The sequence below is a fragment of the Procambarus clarkii genome, chromosome 17 (assembly GCF_040958095.1).
Source record: "Procambarus clarkii isolate CNS0578487 chromosome 17, FALCON_Pclarkii_2.0, whole genome shotgun sequence".
NCBI lineage: Eukaryota > Metazoa > Arthropoda > Malacostraca > Decapoda > Cambaridae > Procambarus > Procambarus clarkii.
The window spans coordinates 34,670,707-34,689,901 of record NC_091166.1 but is presented as its reverse complement, the minus strand read 5'-3'; the positions used below and the strand labels follow the sequence as shown (position 1 = coordinate 34,689,901).

The 19,195-nt window shown below is 47.4% G+C and overlaps 1 protein-coding gene across 2 annotated transcripts in view; it reads right to left on the bottom strand.

Moving 5' to 3' along the window:
- Positions 1 to 16,287, bottom strand: part of LOC123772369 (connectin) — an 806,097-nt gene extending 789,810 nt beyond the window's left edge. For both annotated transcript variants that reach the window (XM_045765447.2, XM_045765448.2), the window contains exon 1: positions 15,980 to 16,287. The gene's annotated coding sequence lies outside the window, so the exon portion shown is untranslated. The remainder of the gene's footprint in view (positions 1 to 15,979) is intronic.
- Between the last annotated feature and the right edge of the window lie 2,908 nt (positions 16,288 to 19,195).

The window sequence follows — 19,195 nt, the reverse complement described above, 5'->3', positions numbered from 1 at the left end:
GGGGACAGGCAACCCACATCAAGGTGGGGGGGGACAGGCAACCCACATCAAGGTGGGGGGGGACAGGTGACCCACAGCAAGGGGGGGACAGGTGACCCACAGCAAGGGGGGGGACAGGCAACCCACATCAAGGTGGGGGGGGACAGGCAACCCACGTCAAGGTGGGGGGGACAGGTGACCCACAGCAAGGGGGGGGGACAGGCAACCCACATCAAGGTGGGGGGGGACAGGTGACCCACAGCAAGGGGGGGGACAGGCAGCCCACATCAAGGTGGGGGGGGACAGGTGACCCACAGCAAGGTGGGGGGGGACAGGCAACCCACATCAAGGTGGGGGGGGGACAGGTGACCCACAGCAAGGGGGGGGGGGACTGGTGACCCACAGCAAGGGGGGGGGGACAGGCAACCCACATCAAGGTGGGGGGGGACAGGTGACCCACAGCAAGGGGGGGGACTGGTGACCCACAGCAAGGGGGGGACTGGTGACCCACAGCAAGGGGGGGGACTGGTGACCCACAGCAAGGGGGGGGGACTGGTGACCCACAGCAAGGGGGGGGGACTGGTGACCCACAGCAAGGGGTGGGGGGACAGGTGACCCACAGCAAGGGGGGGGAGAGGAGACCCAGTAAACACGTCACCACAACAATATGGTGGAGGGAACACTGTGAGACACATCAAGTAGAGGAGCAAGCTTGGCCGTCACCTGCCCGTCCAGTAATTACATCGCGACTCTCATCAAGCAGGTAAGAGGCCAATACCTTCTGGCCATTATCCTCACAAAGTGTTATAATGATCGCCTCTAACACACCCCCGCCACTCCCCTGGTCTAGGCTTGCCACTACACCTTGTCTGCCATAGTCCAGGCTTGCCATAGTGGAGGCTTCTAGCGGATGCCAGTCATAGTGATTGAATACACACACAAATCCCAATAGCGTGATACATCAAATGAACAAATCCACAAGGGCCGTGATGAGGGTTCGAAGCTACGTTTGGGATGATCCCAGACACGCCTTAGTTGATTGCGCTACGACATGGTCAAAAGAATTGCAACCGGGAGTGCTACTGCCCTCACACGGATCCTGCAGCCTCTCACAGTTGAATGTAATTGTTGTCTGCCACAGTTGACGCTTGTTGTGGTGGATACCTCCAAGATGGCGGACAATTAGTACCGGGGATAAAATGCATTTTCGTAATACTGAAATCGTGAGTGGTTAAGTGAGTCAAGGCCGAGAAGTGCGGTGTGGTGGAGTGCCAGAGTAGACCTGACCGTTGGCACTTGGCACTTGTGGTCCCGGGGTAAGTTATGGGTGCCAGAGTTGTTTGTCAAGCTGCTTAACAATGTGATAAAGTGCGCGGCAGAAAGGTGGGGTAAGAGCAGGAACCTGTCCACCGCTGCCACCACGCACACACACGCACGCACGCACACGCACGCACGCATGGCTCGACCCCCGCAAGCACAACGAGGCGAGTACAAACACGCACAAACCCTACCTTGCGATGGTTTCGGGGCTCAATGTCCCCGCGGCCCGGTCCTCGACCAGGCCGAGAACCAAAGAACAATACCATCACACAACAGCTCTCTAGAACAAGCAAACAACAACGCCACAACCCACTATAACAAACCACATCACTCTACTAATCTCCCACTGTAATACGCCTGGGATACAGACATACCTGGCACTATATACAAAAATCACATTATCGTCATATCTCAATGAGAAAACCCACCGGAGCCGGTGAGAGGACTCGAACCTATGCGCATCGAATATTTGTCGTATCTGACAGCTTTCTCAACACTCGAGTGTCGAATATACTCCATGTGTCAACTTGGTGAGAGGGTTCAGACACCATATCTCGACTTTGTGGAAGAAAACCAGTCCGTCCTCCAAACAAAGACCCAAAGTCCATTCCATCCACCCGCCAAACCCCAGCTGTTTATGAATTCAAAACGGTTTACATACGACTCAAAACTGATGACGTCCGAACACTTCCGGAACAAGTGCTTCACTGACGACTTTTGTTCGAACCACAACGCTGTAAATGCTTCACCCACGTACTACAAATACGAATAATCGCCAACAGAACCTATCTTGAGATGATTTCGGGGCTTTAGTGTTCCCCACGGCCCGGTCCTCGACCAGGCCTCCACCCCCAGGAAGCAGCCCGTGACAGCTGACTAACACCCAGGTACCTATTTTACTGCTAGGATACAGGGGCATAGGGTAAAAGAAACTCTGCCTGTTGTTTCTCGCCGGGCGCCCGGGATCGAACCCGGGACCACAGGATCACAAGTCCAGCGTGCTGTCCGCTCGGCCGACCGGTTCCCCAGATTCACGAAGCAGTTACGCCAGCACATACGAACCTGTATATCTTTTCTCAATCTTTGGCGGCTTTGTTTACAATTATTAAACAATTAATGAGCTCCGAAGCACCAGGAGGCTGTTTATAACAATAACAACAGTTGATTGGCAAGTTTTCATGCTTGTAAACTATTTAATAAATGTTACCAAAGCCGTTAAAAGATCGAGGAAAGATGGACAGGTTCGTAGATACTTGCGTAACTGCTTCGTGAATCAAGGTCCAGATCTCTAACCTTGTCCATAGACGACAGTAGAAAAAGTATATATATACACTGGTTAGCATTGTTTACAACTGGTCACATCCGTGGTTAAAAAATAAAATAAAAAGTGGGAGAGAGGAAGAGGCAAGTTATGGACTAAGATGGCCATAACGGTAATAGAAATAATCTATGTTATTTTCATTCTGGAGAGTTGGTGATTAATGTAATCGCTGTTGAAGTGACATGTTTGAAAAACATTTAGCAATTTGCATATACAACTTGTGAGGACGAGAAAATGATAGCAAGCCCTATGCAAAATTAACAGGCTAGGCTATTGTTTTAGTTGAATATAAAAAAATCTACATTATTTTGAATAATTCTTATGATATTGGCATAGGAAAATAGCGATTAATTTGTAATACAATATAAAAATCTAGCTACGCCTTTGTAAACTAATGTAGAAGTAATGGGAGTATACAGAGGCTGTATTGAAATTTATAGCAAGTTGTATGTAATTTGCATAAATATTTCTAAGGAACCTGACCCCAAGAAGGTCATAACCTGGAGGTAAATACTTCACATTACTACATAATTAGTGCTATTATATATTCCCATCAATGGTTAGATTAAGGTTAGGTTAAGGCAAGATTAGGTTAAGGTTAACTTAAGGTTGCCTTAACCTTAAGTTTCGTACGTTGGTTACGGTAATGTGGTGCATTATTCTCAGACATGTGAAATAGGAAATTCCAAAACTATTTTTGAGAATTTAATTTACAGAAAAAAATTCTTCAGACCATTTCAAAGAAAACGAGTTAAGCATAGACCTTATATATTTTAAAACAACGATTTATAATACAATAAAGTTATATCTTGAGAGGATTCTCTGTTAAAGACAAAGGATGACTTGCCAGTATACAAGTAAACTATTATTGAACCATAATATGTTTCAGACTATTAAAAACATCTACTTAACCATCCACTTGGTGTGAGAATGGGTTTGGTGTCTCATGGTAATCACAGTCATGAGGGCAGCTCTTCCAAGGAGTTCCAAGTTGTTATTAATATACATAAATGCTATTAATGTTAGCTAAGAAAGAATTAGTGTGCTAAGAAATAATTACTTGTATGAGGGATATGCTCATTTGGTCTGAGGCAACAGCTTTTGTCTCGTGGATAACCACCAGCAGGGACCTGCCATAGTAGAGAATGGGAAAGGAGGGCAGTGTTGTCACGTTTGCAAGTGTCAGTTCAAGAGACCCGAGTGAGGAGCCATCTAGTTCATTGGGAGAATGTTCTGTGGTTGCATTTAATGCTTACGCATGTAGGTGATTGTTACTAGCTTGGGAAGTTTTTAAACTCGTGTTAACTAAACAAGCTATCTATAAATGGAGGTTATGGAAGTTTGGCAACAAGCTGGTGTGGGAGACATCCAGCCGCCCGATTGGTTGGTTTAAACCCCAGTAGCCGGCAGGACTCCGGACACACAGGACATGTTGAACACTAAAGTATAGTTTCCATAGTATATATATAGTATTATTGCAAGTCTCGTCAATTACAAATAGTTCCAAGGGTGTGATCAGTGATTTACTTAGGTTATTAGACTTTTATGAAGTGTTGCCACAGTTCCATATATTTAAGCCATGCCATTTAGTCCTTGGACATGGACTCTTATTACCTGTTTTCTACCCAAGCGATTCTGTAGATTGGATTTGGGACTTCTTTGACATAGTTTCGATTTACCAGGTGAAAATCTCCCAAACAGCAACATAATTTGTCTTTAATGTAGTAATAATGGCGAGTTTTGGCCTTAAGGTCTCACTATCCTAGTGTCTCTTGTCACTTGGGTAACTTGCGACCTAAGATTAATTTATTATTCAGTTTTACAAGCTGGATTGGAGTCCTGGCGTTAAGGAAACATTGTTGACACGAGCAATAGCCGTAACAGGAATAGCCGCAATAGGAGCTAACAGAACAATTGCCGTAACAGAACTACAGAAACTAACAGAGCTTCAGGAGCCAACAGAACAACAGCCGTAACAGAGCTTCAGGAGCCAACAGAACAACAGCCGTAACAGAGCTTCAGGAGCCAACAGAACAACAGCCGTAACAGAGCTACAGGAGCCAACAGAACAACAGCCGTAACAGAGCTACAGGAGCCAACAGAACAGCCGTAACAGAGCTACAGGAGCCAACAGAACAACAGCCGTAACAGAGCTACAGGAGCCAACAGAACAACAGCCGTAACAGAGCTACTGGAGCCAACAGAACAACAGCCGTAACAAACACGACATAATCCCTCATCCACTCTCCCCTCAGTAGTGGGGAGGGAAGAGAAGGGGAACTCCAGCACAGAGTAATCAAACATTCCTCCTCCTCCACTAGTGAGGGAGGAGGTAGGGCAGGACACGGGGTTATCTCGTTATCTTGAGGTTATCTTGAGATGATTTCGGGACTTCAGTGTCCCCGCGGCCCGGTCCTCGACCAGGCCTCCACCCCCAGGAAGCAGCCCGTGACAGCTGACTAACACCCAGGTACCTATTTACTGCTAGGTAACAGGGGCATAGGGTGAAAGAAACTCTGCCCATTAATTGCCCTCTGGGGTCATCACACTCCCCCCTTCCTTCAGGGACCCGCCCCACAACACAAGGAAGACAAGAGTGTGTATAATTACTACACTCAAAGAAACTATGTAATAGAGACGCCTGCAGGAGGCTGGGACCAGTTTTTACACGAGGCTCCCGCTAATCTTGCCCTCCAGGAGGTTCTCTCTCACTTGCATTCATTAAGAAAAGTTTAGCAAAAAGAAGTGTTTTAATTGGTCGGTTAGTGTAAAAGTCCAAACAACAAACACTACTATACCTGGGGACTATGCACTTCCGGTTAAGAGAGATTCCTTCGCGGGCCCTAAGCCTCTGACTGCCGCACTCAGTGTTATTCAGTTCAGTCTTACTTAGGTGGTGTATTCCGACTCCTGTTCGTAGGCTTAGAGCTTTCCCTTCCCATTGATCATGTTAAGCCTTACACTACTAGTTTTCCCTGGAACACGACCTTTACAACCTTTACAATCGCTTTACAACCAAGGTGAGTGCTTCTACCGCTTACTGTGGTGAAGGTCACGTTCACTGGCTGCGACTGTCAAACAGGCAGTGCATAAATGAATACTTGTCTGAAAACTAAACAATGGCCTGCAGCCTACTACATATGGAGAGGGGTTGAATGCTTTTATGATTGGAAGGGCGCAAGGCAGTAGAGGAAGCAAGGCGGTGAAGGGAGCACGATACTCCACGAGGCAAGGCTCAACAATGCACCGAAGATGGGCACTGTAAACACTATTACACACTTCCTCGATGCAACTGTTTTACCTCAGTCCGTCCTCCTAACCTACCAGAGGACCCAAAACAGAAAACGGGACAGTACGTCACTTTCGCCAGCAGCTTCCCATTTTCTACTACAATAATTTGTGGCCTTATGTAACGCATACGAGCTAAAAGCTACGTTCTTTGTAAGAGGAGAGGTTGGTTACTTACACTCAACTATCATTACTGTAACCATTTTCCCTGTACACTATCTTCATCACACTACACACAGCCTTCATTACTGTATCTATACTGCACGCTATCTTCATTACTGTAATCATCTATCTACACTACACACTATCATCCTCATCACTCAATACTTGCTGGAAGCTTGGTCATGGCGGTTTACAGTAGTTAGAGTGAAGTGTTATTTTCCTCTACCTGTCATCTTCCCCTACCCTTCACCCCATTTCCTACCCTTCGTCACTGCCCCTACCATTCGTCACATTCCCTGCCCTTCGCCACCTTGCCTACCATTCACCACCTTGACAGATACAACAACAGAAGACTTGTGCAGCTGCCCCTAGACTATATGAAGGGAAGTACAGAGTATCTCAAAAACTAGCTCCGTGGTGCTAAAAATCCCCATCACACAGGTTGGTTAGTCATACAGGGTTATATGTTCAGTAGCCAACACTGGCAAATTTTGAGTGCATTATGAGGATATCTTCAAAAACACGAGATAAAGTAATTGCACAGCTCCAGTTAGCTCATGCCAACGGACCTGAGTGGTGTGATAACTGGGCATTCAGTGACGTAGTGTGCAAGATACCCGCTCAGATACATTATATCATCAAGACCAAGACAGTGTGTGTGGCATGAGGCAGTGTGTGTGTCCAGCACACACACTGCCTCATCCAAAATGAAAACTTAACTATTTAGGCACTCCAGAAGGCCTATTAGCCCATGTGCCTTACTTCACTTCACTCTTATTGGTTATATACGCGATTGCCACCTAATTTGTAGCCTCTTCCACTTATGGGCTATTTATCCCCGTGCCACCTCTTGGGTGGCTTAATCTTAATCAATCAATCAATTTGAAGCCACTTCATCTCTGCCTTTGAAAATGTTGAGATCAACTCAACGTATCTCTTAGCGACAAGTCATAATTAAACTGTAAAATGAAATTTTGAGAGTTAATTTTTCAAACTTCGTTCTCAAGTAAAGAACATAATATAGAGAAGATGGCGCTAGTCATTTATTTCACCCTTTCTGATATTCAGCAACACATGTCTACAAGAAAGACTGCTACAGCCAGTCTGAGCCCAAAAGCTTGAGCCATTCAAGTGTTGGGAGCCTCCCAGAATGCAAATTTGTCATCACAACATACGTTTTGCATGTCAATGTCTGAATATTATGCCAGATTACGGCCTCGGCAGCCACCTTTTCCTCTCCGACTTTCGTGGGGGTCTGCCATGGAAGCAACAACCCTCAATGGGGGTAATAGGGCCGACCCCGACCTATCGCAATAGATTCCTCAAGGGAGGGAGGGGGTGGAAGTGTGGAAGAGATGATAGGAAGCCTGACATAACAGCCAAGTTGCCCCTCCCTAAACACCCACTTTCACAAGGCCGCAGTAAACCTTCAAGCCTCTTCCGCTAATCCTGGAGCCTGTGAGAATCTTCACAACCATCCACCAATGGTCGACATTGCACTCACCCTGTAAGGTGTCTAAAACTAATAAGCATCATTGCAGGCAGACTCAGCGGTGGCAAATAAATTACAACATTCATAAAGGACATGAACATTGGGTGTAACAACAATGACTAACAAGAACAGAGACGATAGTGGGCGCACCATCCCAAGATGAACACCGAGCAACATAACATCACGAGGTACAGAAGGCTGGCACTCATACCAAGCTAAAAGTGGAGGCTAAAGGTGAAATACGAAACTGTAGGCGTGTAATTACCTAAGTGTAGTTACAGGATGAGAGCTATGCTCGTGGTGTCCCGTCTTCCCAGCACTCTTTGTCATATAACGCTTTGAAACTATTGACGGTCTTGGCCTCCACCACCTCAACTAATTTGTTCCAACCATCTACCACTATGTTTGTGAAAGTGAATTTTCTTATATTTCTTCGGCATGTGTGTTTAGTTAGTTTAAATCTATGACCTCTTGTTCTTGAAGTTCCAGGTGTCAGGAAATCTTCCCTATTAATTTTATCGTGTGTGTGTCTATGGGCGCCTGATAGCTGATAGGTACCTGAGAGTTAAGACAGCTGCTACGGGCTGCTTCCTGGGGTGTGTAACAAAAAGGAGGCCTGGTCGAGGACCGGGCCGCGGGGACGCTAAAACCCCCGAAATCATCAAGATAACAACATGCGACTAAACAAAACAAGAGACCACCATAACAAGAAAATAGCAGGAAAAAGCTACGTAGCAAAAAGGTGGGGACAAAAATATACTAATGAATGAGCTCATTCGCCAAGAGACAAAAACAGGAACGCCCAACAGGAAGAGTAGGAGAGTGACTTGCAGGAATTTAGGGTGCAGGGGTGCTAAGCTCACAGCTGACCCACTTACAACCAAATGCCATTCACATAGTTATTGTTGTTGGTTTAACTTCAGCTACTGGGAACAAACAGTTCCAAGTAGCACGGGCTATGGTGAGCCCGTAGTGGACGTACCTGGCACCGGGGCTGTAACTGAGCGATTCACATAGCTGAGGTAACGATTTTCTAGTGTCAATCGCGTGGAGAATCTTGGATACTTCGCAATTTGGGAGTTACAGCCCCGCTCCTCCTGTGCCAGGTAAGTCCACTACGGGCTCACCATAGCCCGTGCTACTTTGGAACTTGTGTTCTAAGTAGCTGAATCTAAAACAACAACATCTCAATATGTTTACAGGTGTAGTTAACGCCATGCCAGCGGTGTATGTTGCCCAACTGGTCATCACCGGCTGTATATAATGCGCTGACATTGTCTTTGGTTTCCTATAACTCGTTCTTATAGTCGACAATTACAAGACGTTACCTTACATCTAAATATTTATGGTTTGAGTTCCAATGCGAGTGTGTCTACTCACCTAGTTGTGCTTGCGTGGGTTGAGCTCTGGCTCTTTGGTCGCGCCTCTCAACTGTCACTCAACTGGTGTACAGATTCCTAAGCCTACTGGGCTCTATACCCTATACCCCTCATACCACAAACACACACACAACATGTGTGTGTGTTGTACGAGCTCTCATGAAAACACAAATAACTAGAAAGTCTTGCAAGCTTGTGGAATTAAAAATGTAAAGAGAAAGGTAGACTACCAGGTCAGCACAGGGCAAGAGGAAGGGAGTCGCAAGAATAAAGCTGATGGGATCCAGGCGTGGACACTACCCCCACATCACAGGCGGGACCATAGAGCCAGAGTTCAACCCCCGCAAGTTCAACTAGGCGAGTACTGAACAAGCACTGTTCAGTATACCACTAGCGTGTGACACGTATTTATCATACGGACAACAATACAACAAATAATATGGGCTTCTTCAAAGCAATAGACAGCCTATACCCAGAAAGATTTCGAAACTTATGTTTTTTAACTACTGCATTGATGAAATTACTATTTACAAGACAGGTGACAGAAATGAACTATTACAATTATTAGCTCAAGTCTTAAAAATCGTTGAATGGCCAGAGGAGAAATGATCACAACGTGAAAAATACGTCACAACAACGTGGCTAAAAATCAGCCACCCTACCCCACACACGTCTACAAATAAGGGCAGCGATGACGTGTTCGACGGACCGAGGCGACGTCACTTCCTGTATTATAAGATGTGTGTATACATAAGAAACAAGGGCCGTGACGAGGGTTCGAACCTACGTCCGAGAGGATCCCAGACGGGTTGTGTGTCCACTACAAGCAGGATCAGGTGGACTGTGAGTACTTCACCAGCTGCAGGAGAGCACAAACGACTCAGAGAGAGGCAAGACACACTGCTTTTGGCAACCTGGGCTGCGGGGGTAAGCCCGCAACAAATCGGAAATTATCGTATGTTTTCTTATGTATACAAGAGTTCTTACATTCTTGTAAAGCCACTAGCACGCATAGCGAATCTGGCAGGTGCTTAATCGTAAATTTTCCCGGGAATACGACCCGCCAAATCTTTTAACAACCAGGTACCCATTCACTGCTGGGTGAAGAGGCGTGCAGTTAAGGATTGGCGCCTAGTCAATCCTCCCCGGCCAAATGCTTCGTGAATCTGGCTGAAGGAGGCCAGCCAACCCCGGCAGCCGGCCACCAGGGGGCAGCAGGCGCCGAGTGCCCGGCTACAGTACACTTCGTCCCATCCCTTCTAACCACGGTTTGCTTTTTCTAATTCCGTTTAGGCATTTCCATCCATGACACACAATGTAAAGATACATTTTTATAAGCATGTTGTATGGTTTGAACAAATCATGTCATTGTCATTTGTGTGTGTGTTATATATGGTTTGTTTCTGTTATAAAAGCCTATGCATATTACTTCATAGCCTATGACAATCTAAAATCAAATTTGTGTGCTATATATGTTTTGGAAATGCGTTTCAGTTTTAACTATAAACCTAAGTTCAGTCCAGGCACACCTGTGACGAGACGTGTATCTGTTAGGAATACAGTATATAGCTTATAAATCTAAAATATAAATCTTAAATTAATTTGCAGGTTATCCTCCAGCTCAAGACCAGGTTCCCAGGACAGATAGACACAGACGCAGACACAACAGACATACACAGACAGACACGACAGAGAGACAGACAGACACACACACAGACAGACACACAGACACAGACACGACCCGTCTACATAAAAGGAACCAGCACTTCTATCAATAAATTCCACTGACATAACTGGCCCAACACGTGTGGGAGCAGCAGCTCACACTGCTGTACTAGACAGTATGGAGCTGTGTTTGTCCATTAACCAGCTCACACAGGTCCCGGGTTCAGCCCCGAGCTTTATATATATATTTGTGCACGTTTCCTTACACCTAATACCCCTATTCACCCAGAAGTAAATATAGTTTACCGACTGTTGTGGGTTGTGTTCTGCAGAAAGTCAGTTGTTGGCATAATGGGGGTGCGTGGGGGGGGGCACGTAACGAGACTCGTTAATACCACTCGTTGAGCTTTCAATTACATTATATATGATTTTCTTTTTTCTTTTTAGTTGAAACTTGCATAGAAATGTGATCAAACCTAACCTAACTAGGTTAGTAATTCATGTTCTCAGTATATTAATTGGAATAAAATTATGAAAATCACTCTGCTTGTTAGGCAAATCGGTGTTGCATACTAGGCTAAATAATGCGTTTCTCGCTAGTAGGTACACTATATATATTTAGTGTGTGTGTGTGTGTGTGTGTGTGTGTGTGTGTGTGTGTGTGTGTGTGTGTGTGTGTGTGTGTGTGTGTGTGTAAATCCATATATAATTGTGACGTATATGTATTGTTATTGCAGTGGCCTATTGGGCGGGTGATGTGCGCCGTGTTGCCTATATCTTGAGCCAAGTCAGAGCCAAACCTGTTTAGCAACGGTAAACAACAGTACTCACGCTCATCTGACGCGTCGGCTGCTTTTGTTTTTCCCGGCTTCACGACGTTTATAATTTTGCTCGTCTGTGTACCTATGGACCCGCGTGTAACTTGACCAGAGTTAAGCGCATGCGCCGAGAAACCTACTAGCTGGCCTTGTCAGAAGTTAATTCATTGTGTCGGGGGACAGGAAGCCAGGTTATATGTACAATTCATGTTAGGTTTATACCGAGCTTTCCACCCCCCACCCCCCTTCCTGAGAAGATCGAATTACTGACCCCGCCCAGGATGCAACCCCACAACAAGCTAACTTACTGCTAGGTGGACAGGAGCATGAGGTGCAAGGAAACGCGCCCAACCATTTCTGTGCCGCCCGAAATTCGAACCCGGAATTCTCGATCTAGAGTGGAGAACGAACCAGACTACCACGAGGACCCAGTAATTAACGAATATTGATTCATATTAAAACTACCATTACCAATATATATATTTCTTGTAGAAATATACTTTCTATTCAATGATGTTTACAGAGAATAAAGTCAAGTGAGGAATGTCGCCACTTGGTAAAGGTCGCCAAATTATTTAAATATTTTCCTCAGCGTGAAGGCGTTCATGGGGGGCCTGCCCGGCCACTTGAGGTGGTCGGTAGAGCGACGGTCTCGCTTCATGCGGGTCAGCGTTCAATCCCCGACCGTCCACACGTGGTTGGGCACCATTCCTTTCCCCCCCGTCCTATCCCAAATCCTTATTCTGACCCCTTTTCAGTGCTATATAGTCGTAATGGCTTGGCGCTTTCTCCTGATAACTCCATGCCTCATGTAGTTTCTTGTAGTCTTGTAGTTTATGTATTGAGATATCTTCCATTGGTTTAATTAGTTTGAATTAATTGTATTCATACAACCTGTCCTTCAACAAAAAACGTCGCTTTTCGCTGGTATGCGTTACATAAGGCAAAAACTTGTCGTACTGGAAAATTGAATTAGCAGGTGGCGAAAGTGACGTACTGTCCCGTTTTCTGTTTTGGGTCTTCTGGTAGGTTAGGTTAGGCTACTTTACATTGCCCGTTTTCTGGACGTTGAGGAAGTCTTAGGAGGACGATCTGATTCATACTATACACATTTTATTACACAATTGTGTGAAGATACAAGACACAAAGCAATCACTACTAGTGTGATGAATTGAGGTAAGAATAACCTCTCTGAATTCATCATGACACACTCTCCCCGCGCCTGTTGACCTGTTGTGAATTACATAGTCTCGCACTGTAAATATTTTCACTGAAATAAATCATCACGTTGAATGGCGTTGGTGCTGACAGCCTCACATACATCATGCAGGTGTATTTTAAGAATGACATATATGCCAGCACAATTGCGAATTCACGAGACCTATAATGCTCTTCGATAATCAATATGCGTTACTTGGGCCGAGGTTTGAGACCAAGACGTAGCCGAAGGAGTTGTTTGTCGCGAGGAGGGCCTAGTTGGGTAGTTTACAGGAGGCGGGGGGGGGGGGGGGAGGTCACGCTGATTCTCACCTGTTGCTCTTCTGGTCCTCTACAACCTCTACAGCTCGACGGATTCGTCATTATCCTCTACCACTGGAGGTCTTGTGAGAGCCAATGTCCACTGGTTGGTGGAGATGTTGATCTTAGGAATCACCTCAAGGTAACACACACTAGTTGTTACCCCCCCCCCCCTCACTCTACCCCTGGACACACTGGTCGCCACCCCCCCCTCACTCTACCCCTGGACACACTGGTCGTCACCCCCCCCTCACTCTACCCCTGGACACACTGGTCGTCACCCCCCCCTCACTCTACCCCTGGACACACTGGTCGTCACCCCCCCCTCACTCTACCCCTGGACACACTGGTCGTCACCCCCCTCACTCTACCCCTGGACACACTGGTCGTCACCCCTCCCTCACTCTACCCCTGGACACACTGGTCGTCACCCCCCTCACTCTACCCCTGGACACACTGGTCGTCACCCCTCCCTCACTCTACCCCTGGACACACTGGTCGTCACCCCCCTCACTCTACCCCTGGACACACTGGTCGTCACCCCCCTCACTCTACCCCTGGACACACTGGTCGTCACCCCCCCCTCACTCTACCCCTGGACACACTGGTCGTCACCCCCCCCTCACTCTACCCCTGGACACACTGGTCGTCACCCCCCCCTCACTCTACCCCTGGACACACTGGTCGTCACCCCCCCCCCTCACTCTACCCCTGGACACACTGGTCGTCACCCCCCCCCTCACTCTACCCCTGGACACACTGGTCGTCACCCCCCCCCTCACTCTACCCCTGGACACACTGGTCGTCACCCCCCTCACTCTACCCCTGGACACACTGGTCGTCACCCCCCCCCCTCACTCTACCCCTGGACACACTGGTCGTCACCCCCCCCCTCACTCTACCCCTGGACACACTGGTCGTCACCCCCCCCCCTCACTCTACCCCTGGACACACTGGTCGTCACCCCCCCCTCACTCTACCCCTGGACACACTGGTCGTCACCCCCCCCCCTCACTCTACCCCTGGACACACTGGTCGTCACCCCCCTCACTCTACCCCTGGACACACTGGTCGTCACCCCTCCCTCACTCTACCCCTGGACACACTGGTCGTCACCCCCCCCCCTCACTCTACCCCTGGACACACTGGTCGTCACCCCCCTCACTCTACCCCTGGACACACTGGTCGTCACCCCTCCCTCACTCTACCCCTGGACACACTGGTCGTCACCCCCCCCCTCACTCTACCCCTGGACACACTGGTCGTCACCCCCCTCACTCTACCCCTGGACACACTGGTCGTCACCCCTCCCTCACTCTACCCCTGGACACACTGGTCGTCACCCCTCCCTCACTCTACCCCTGGAAACACTGGTCGTCACCCCCCCCCCTCACTCTACCCCTGGACACACTGGTCGTCACCCCCCTCACTCTACCCCTGGACACACTGGTCGTCACCCCCCCCCCCTCACTCTACCCCTGGACACACTGGTCGTCACCCCCCTCACTCTACCCCTGGACACACTGGTCGTCACCCCCCCCCTCACTCTACCCCTGGACACACTGGTCGTCACCCCCCCCTCACTCTACCCCTGGACACACTGGTCGTCACCCCCCTCACTCTACCCCTGGACACACTGGTCGTCACCCCCCCCCCTCACTCTACCCCTGGACACACTGGTCGTCACCCCCCCCTCACTCTACCCCTGGACACACTGGTCGTCACCCCCCTCACTCTACCCCTGGACACACTGGTCGTCACCCCCCTCACTCTACCCCTGGACACACTGGTCGTCACCCCCCTCACTCTACCCCTGGACACACTGGTCGTCACCCCCCCCCCTCACTCTACCCCTGGACACACTGGTCGTCACCCCCCCCCCTCACTCTACCCCTGGACACACTGGTCGTCACCCCCCCCCTCACTCTACCCCTGGACACACTGGTCGTTCAATAGTTATATATTGTTTCCTTATCGAGTTAAAAGTGTCAAAATACTTCTGCATAACTTGAAGTACTTTGATCGTCGTATTGTTGCTGAAGTAACAGTTGTATGTTGTGGAGGCTCTTGTTGTTGTTGTTGTTAAAGATTCGCTACCTGGAACAAGAAGTTCCAAGCAGCACGGGCTATGGTGAGCCCGTAGTGGATATTGGTACACGTGGTGATAACAAGGTAACATTTATAGGCCTACCTGGAGGTAGGCCTTGCCACACGTGGGGAAGCTGAGGTAACTTGTATTTGTGGAGTAGGCCTATGGTACACGTGTTGAGGTAACACTCGTCTCTAATGTACAGCACTGGCGCCAGAAATTAATGTTTGTTGCATATTGAACACGAGTGGAAGTGTTTGGGCTTCCCCTAAGCAAGAGAAGGAACATGAGCGTCACTGCTCGTTACACTTCCAAACGAGGTCACGCCGTACGCAAGACGATTCGCCAGACCTCATTCTCACATTATCAAAACCGTATATATGGTTAGGTTTAGGCTAGTTTTCATTTTTTACTTTTTTATTTTTTTATATACAAGAGTTTTCACATTATTGTACGATTAGTGAACTCTTATATATGACTTAATAATTTAAAGAAAAAGTTTTAAGTGGATTATCACTACACTTCCGTATCCCTTAAACTAAAGTCTCCAACTAACGGGGATTAAAATAAATTAATCAATGTTAAACTCATTAAAAAGACAATGAAGTTAGCTGCCCAGACGCGAGGAAATAAACTTGTATTGTACTAAGCCAAGACGCGCGGACCTGCTCAACTCTCCTACCCTTGCCCAGTTGCTAAGTTGACGTAGCAACTGGCCAAGGATAGCGACAATTATTTGAGTTAAATAAAGAGTATTCAGTGAGCACCTTGGATTACTAGTCACCTTTAACTAGCTACTGCATATTTATCCTCAACTTTTTAGGCATCAAAAGATCTAAACGCCACTTAAGAAATAAAACTTCACCGGTTTAACCTTTAAGACATTCTCCAACACGTGTATTACTTATGTTTCTGTATAAGAGAAGTAGAAAAACTAAGATAACAGACCTGTTAACCGGTGTTGTGCTGAGTACCTCCTCCACGACACCAACACAATTCTTCAATTAAAAAATCCACACTTCTGAGGCGACGTTCCTTGCACACACCACACAAGAGTAACAGATCAACACTTGTAAAACACCACAAACTGCTCGCACGCACCGAGGGAACTTATGATCAAAAAGGGGGAAAGGTTATTCTAGCAAGTATGAGGAGAGCCAGCGCCTGAGAGAGGGTGGAACAGGGGCACCAGCAGCAGCAGCAGGACGCTCCACACCGCACCACCACCACAGACCCACTGACTGACTGCTGGCCGCGCCACGCCGCCTCTACTTTTGGCTGGCTAACATCTTCCTGCCTCCCTCCTCCTCCTCCTCCTCCTCCCGCCGCCATGACTAAGTGCATTACAATGATCGCCACATATATTCCGCTCTCGGCCACTGCTATAGCTGTGTAGTAGAATCTCTGCCTGTCTGTCAGTGGCTGCAGGCGTGACGCTGGGCACTGGGGTCAGGGACTGTCATAGGCTGGTTGGTGTCTGGTAATCTTCCAATGATTTGTCCCGATTTTGTGTACTTACCTAGTTGTGCTTGCGAGGGTTGAGCTCTGGCTCTTTGATCCCACCTCTCAACTGGTGTACAGGTTCCTGAGCCTATTAGGCTCTATCATATCTACACTTGAAGCTGAGTATGGAGTCAGCCTCCTCCACATCACTGCCTAATGCATTCCAATTGTCTACTACTCTGACACTAAAAAAATTCTTTCTAACGTCTCTATGGCTCATTTGGGCACTCAATTTCCACCTGTGTCCCCTAGTGCGTGTGCCCCTTGTGTTAAATAGTCTGTCTTTATCTACCCTATCAATTCCTCTTAGAATCTTGTATGTGGTGATCATGTCCCCTCTAACTCTTCTGTCTCCCAGTGATGTGAGGTTTAATTCCCGTAGTCTCTCCTCGTAGCTCATACCTCTCAGTTCGGGTACTAGTCTGGTGGCAAATCTTTGAACCTTTTCCAATTTAGTCTTATGCTTGACAAGATATGGACTCCATGCTGGAGCCGCATACTCCAGGATTGGTCTGACATATGTGGTATACAAAGTTTTGAAAGATTCCTTACACAAGTTTCTAAAGGCCGTTCTTATGTTAGCCAACCTGGCATATGCCGCTGATGTTATCCTCTTAATATGAGCTTCAGGGGACAGGTCTGGCGTGATATCAACCCCCAGGTCTTTCTCTCTCTCTGACTCTTGAAGTATTTCATCTCCCAAATGATAGTAGCAATCCTCATCTGTCACAACTCTTCTCATTAATTTTGCGTCGTCCGCGAACATTGATATGTAGGATTCCACTCCTGTAGGATTCCTCCTCCTTTACGTAAATTAGAAATAGGATTGGTCCCAGCACCGATCCTTGAGGTACTCCACTCGTTACTGTTCGCCAGTCCGACTTCTCGCCCTTTGCATTACTCTCTGGCTCCTTCCTGTTAGGTAGTTCCTCACCCATGCTAGGTCCTTTCCGCTTACTCCTGCCTGCTTCTCAAGACTGAATAGCAGTCTCGTGTACGGTACTGTATCAAAGGCTTTTGGTAATCTAGAAATATGCAGTCTGCCTAGCTTTCTTATTTTATCATAGAATTCCAAAAGGTTTGTTAAGCATGATTTCCCTGTCCAGAACCCATGTTGGTGCTTGCTTACAAACCCAATGTTCTCCAGGTGCTCAACAAGTCTTAGCCTAATTATTCTTTTCAGTATTTTACAGGGGATGCTTGTCAGTGATGCGGGTCTGTAGTTAAGTGCCTCCTCCCTATCACCTTTCTTGAAAATCGGTATGACATTTGCCTCCTTCCAGCAACTGGGCAATTCTCTCGACATAATTGACTCATTAAAGATCCTTGCCAGAGGCACGCTGAGGGCCTGCGCTGCTTCTTTCTAGGTCAGGTGTGTGCATGTGTGGGAAAAAAAATAAGTTGAGTGACAGTTGAGAGGCGGGTCCAAACAGCCAGAGCTCAACCCCCGCAAGCACAACTAGGTGAGTACAACAAAGTAAGTACACACACACACATCCCTAGGAGGCAGCCCGTAGCAGCTGCCTAACTCCTAGGCGCCTATTTACTGCTAGGTGAACAGGAGCATCAAGGCGAAAGAAACTATGCCCATTTGCTTCTGCCTCGGCTTGGAATCGAGCCAAGGCCCTTAAGATTACGACCCCCGAGCGCTGTTCACTCAGCCGCGAGGCCCCCAGATCCTCAGTGTGTGTGTATGTGTGTGTGTGTGTATGTGTTTGTGTATGTGTTTGTGTATGTGTGTGTGTGTGTGTGTGTGTGTGTGTGTGTGTGTGTGTGTGTGTGTGTGTGTGTGTGTGTGTGTGTGTGTGTGTGTGTGTGTGTATTCACCTAGTTGTGCTTGCGGAGGTTGAGCTTTGGCTCTTTGGTCCCGCCTCTCAACCGTCAATCAACTGGTGTACAGGTTCCTGAGCCTACTGGGCTCTATCATATCTACATTTGAAACTGTGTATGGAGTCAGCCTCCACCACATCACTTCCTAATGCATTTCATTTGTTAACTGTAACTTTAAAAAATTCTTTCTAACGTCTCTGTGGCTCAGTTGGTTATTATGTGTCCCCTTGTGCGTGTACCTCCTGTTCTAAATAGTTTATATTTATCTAGTCATTTCCTCTTGAGAATTTTGTAAGTGGTGATCATGTCTCCCCTAACTCTTCTGTCTCTCAGTGACGTAAGGATTAATTCCAGTAGTCTTTCCTCGTAGTTCATACCTCTCAGCTCGGGACTAATCTGGTGGCATTCCTCTGAACTTTCTAATTTAATTTTGTTTGACTAGATAAGGACTCCAGGCTGGAGCTGCGTATTCCAGGCTTGGTCTGGCATATGTGGTATACAAGGTTCTGAATAATTTCTTCCACTATTTTCTAAAGGCAGTTCTTATGTTGGCCAACTTGGCATATGCCGCTGATGATATCCTTTTGATGTGGGCTTCAGGGGACAGGTTCGGTGTGATACTCAACAGTCCCCGTGGTGAAGTGGTTATGACACTCGCCTGGTGTTTCGAGAGCGCTTTATCCTGGGTTTGTATCCTGGCCAGGGAGGTTAACCAAATCCTTAACTGTAGCCTCTGTTCACCCAGCAGTGAATGGGTACTTGGTTGGTAAACGATTTGGCGGATCGTATTCCCGGGGGAAAATTAGGACTAAGGACCCGCCCGAAGCGCTA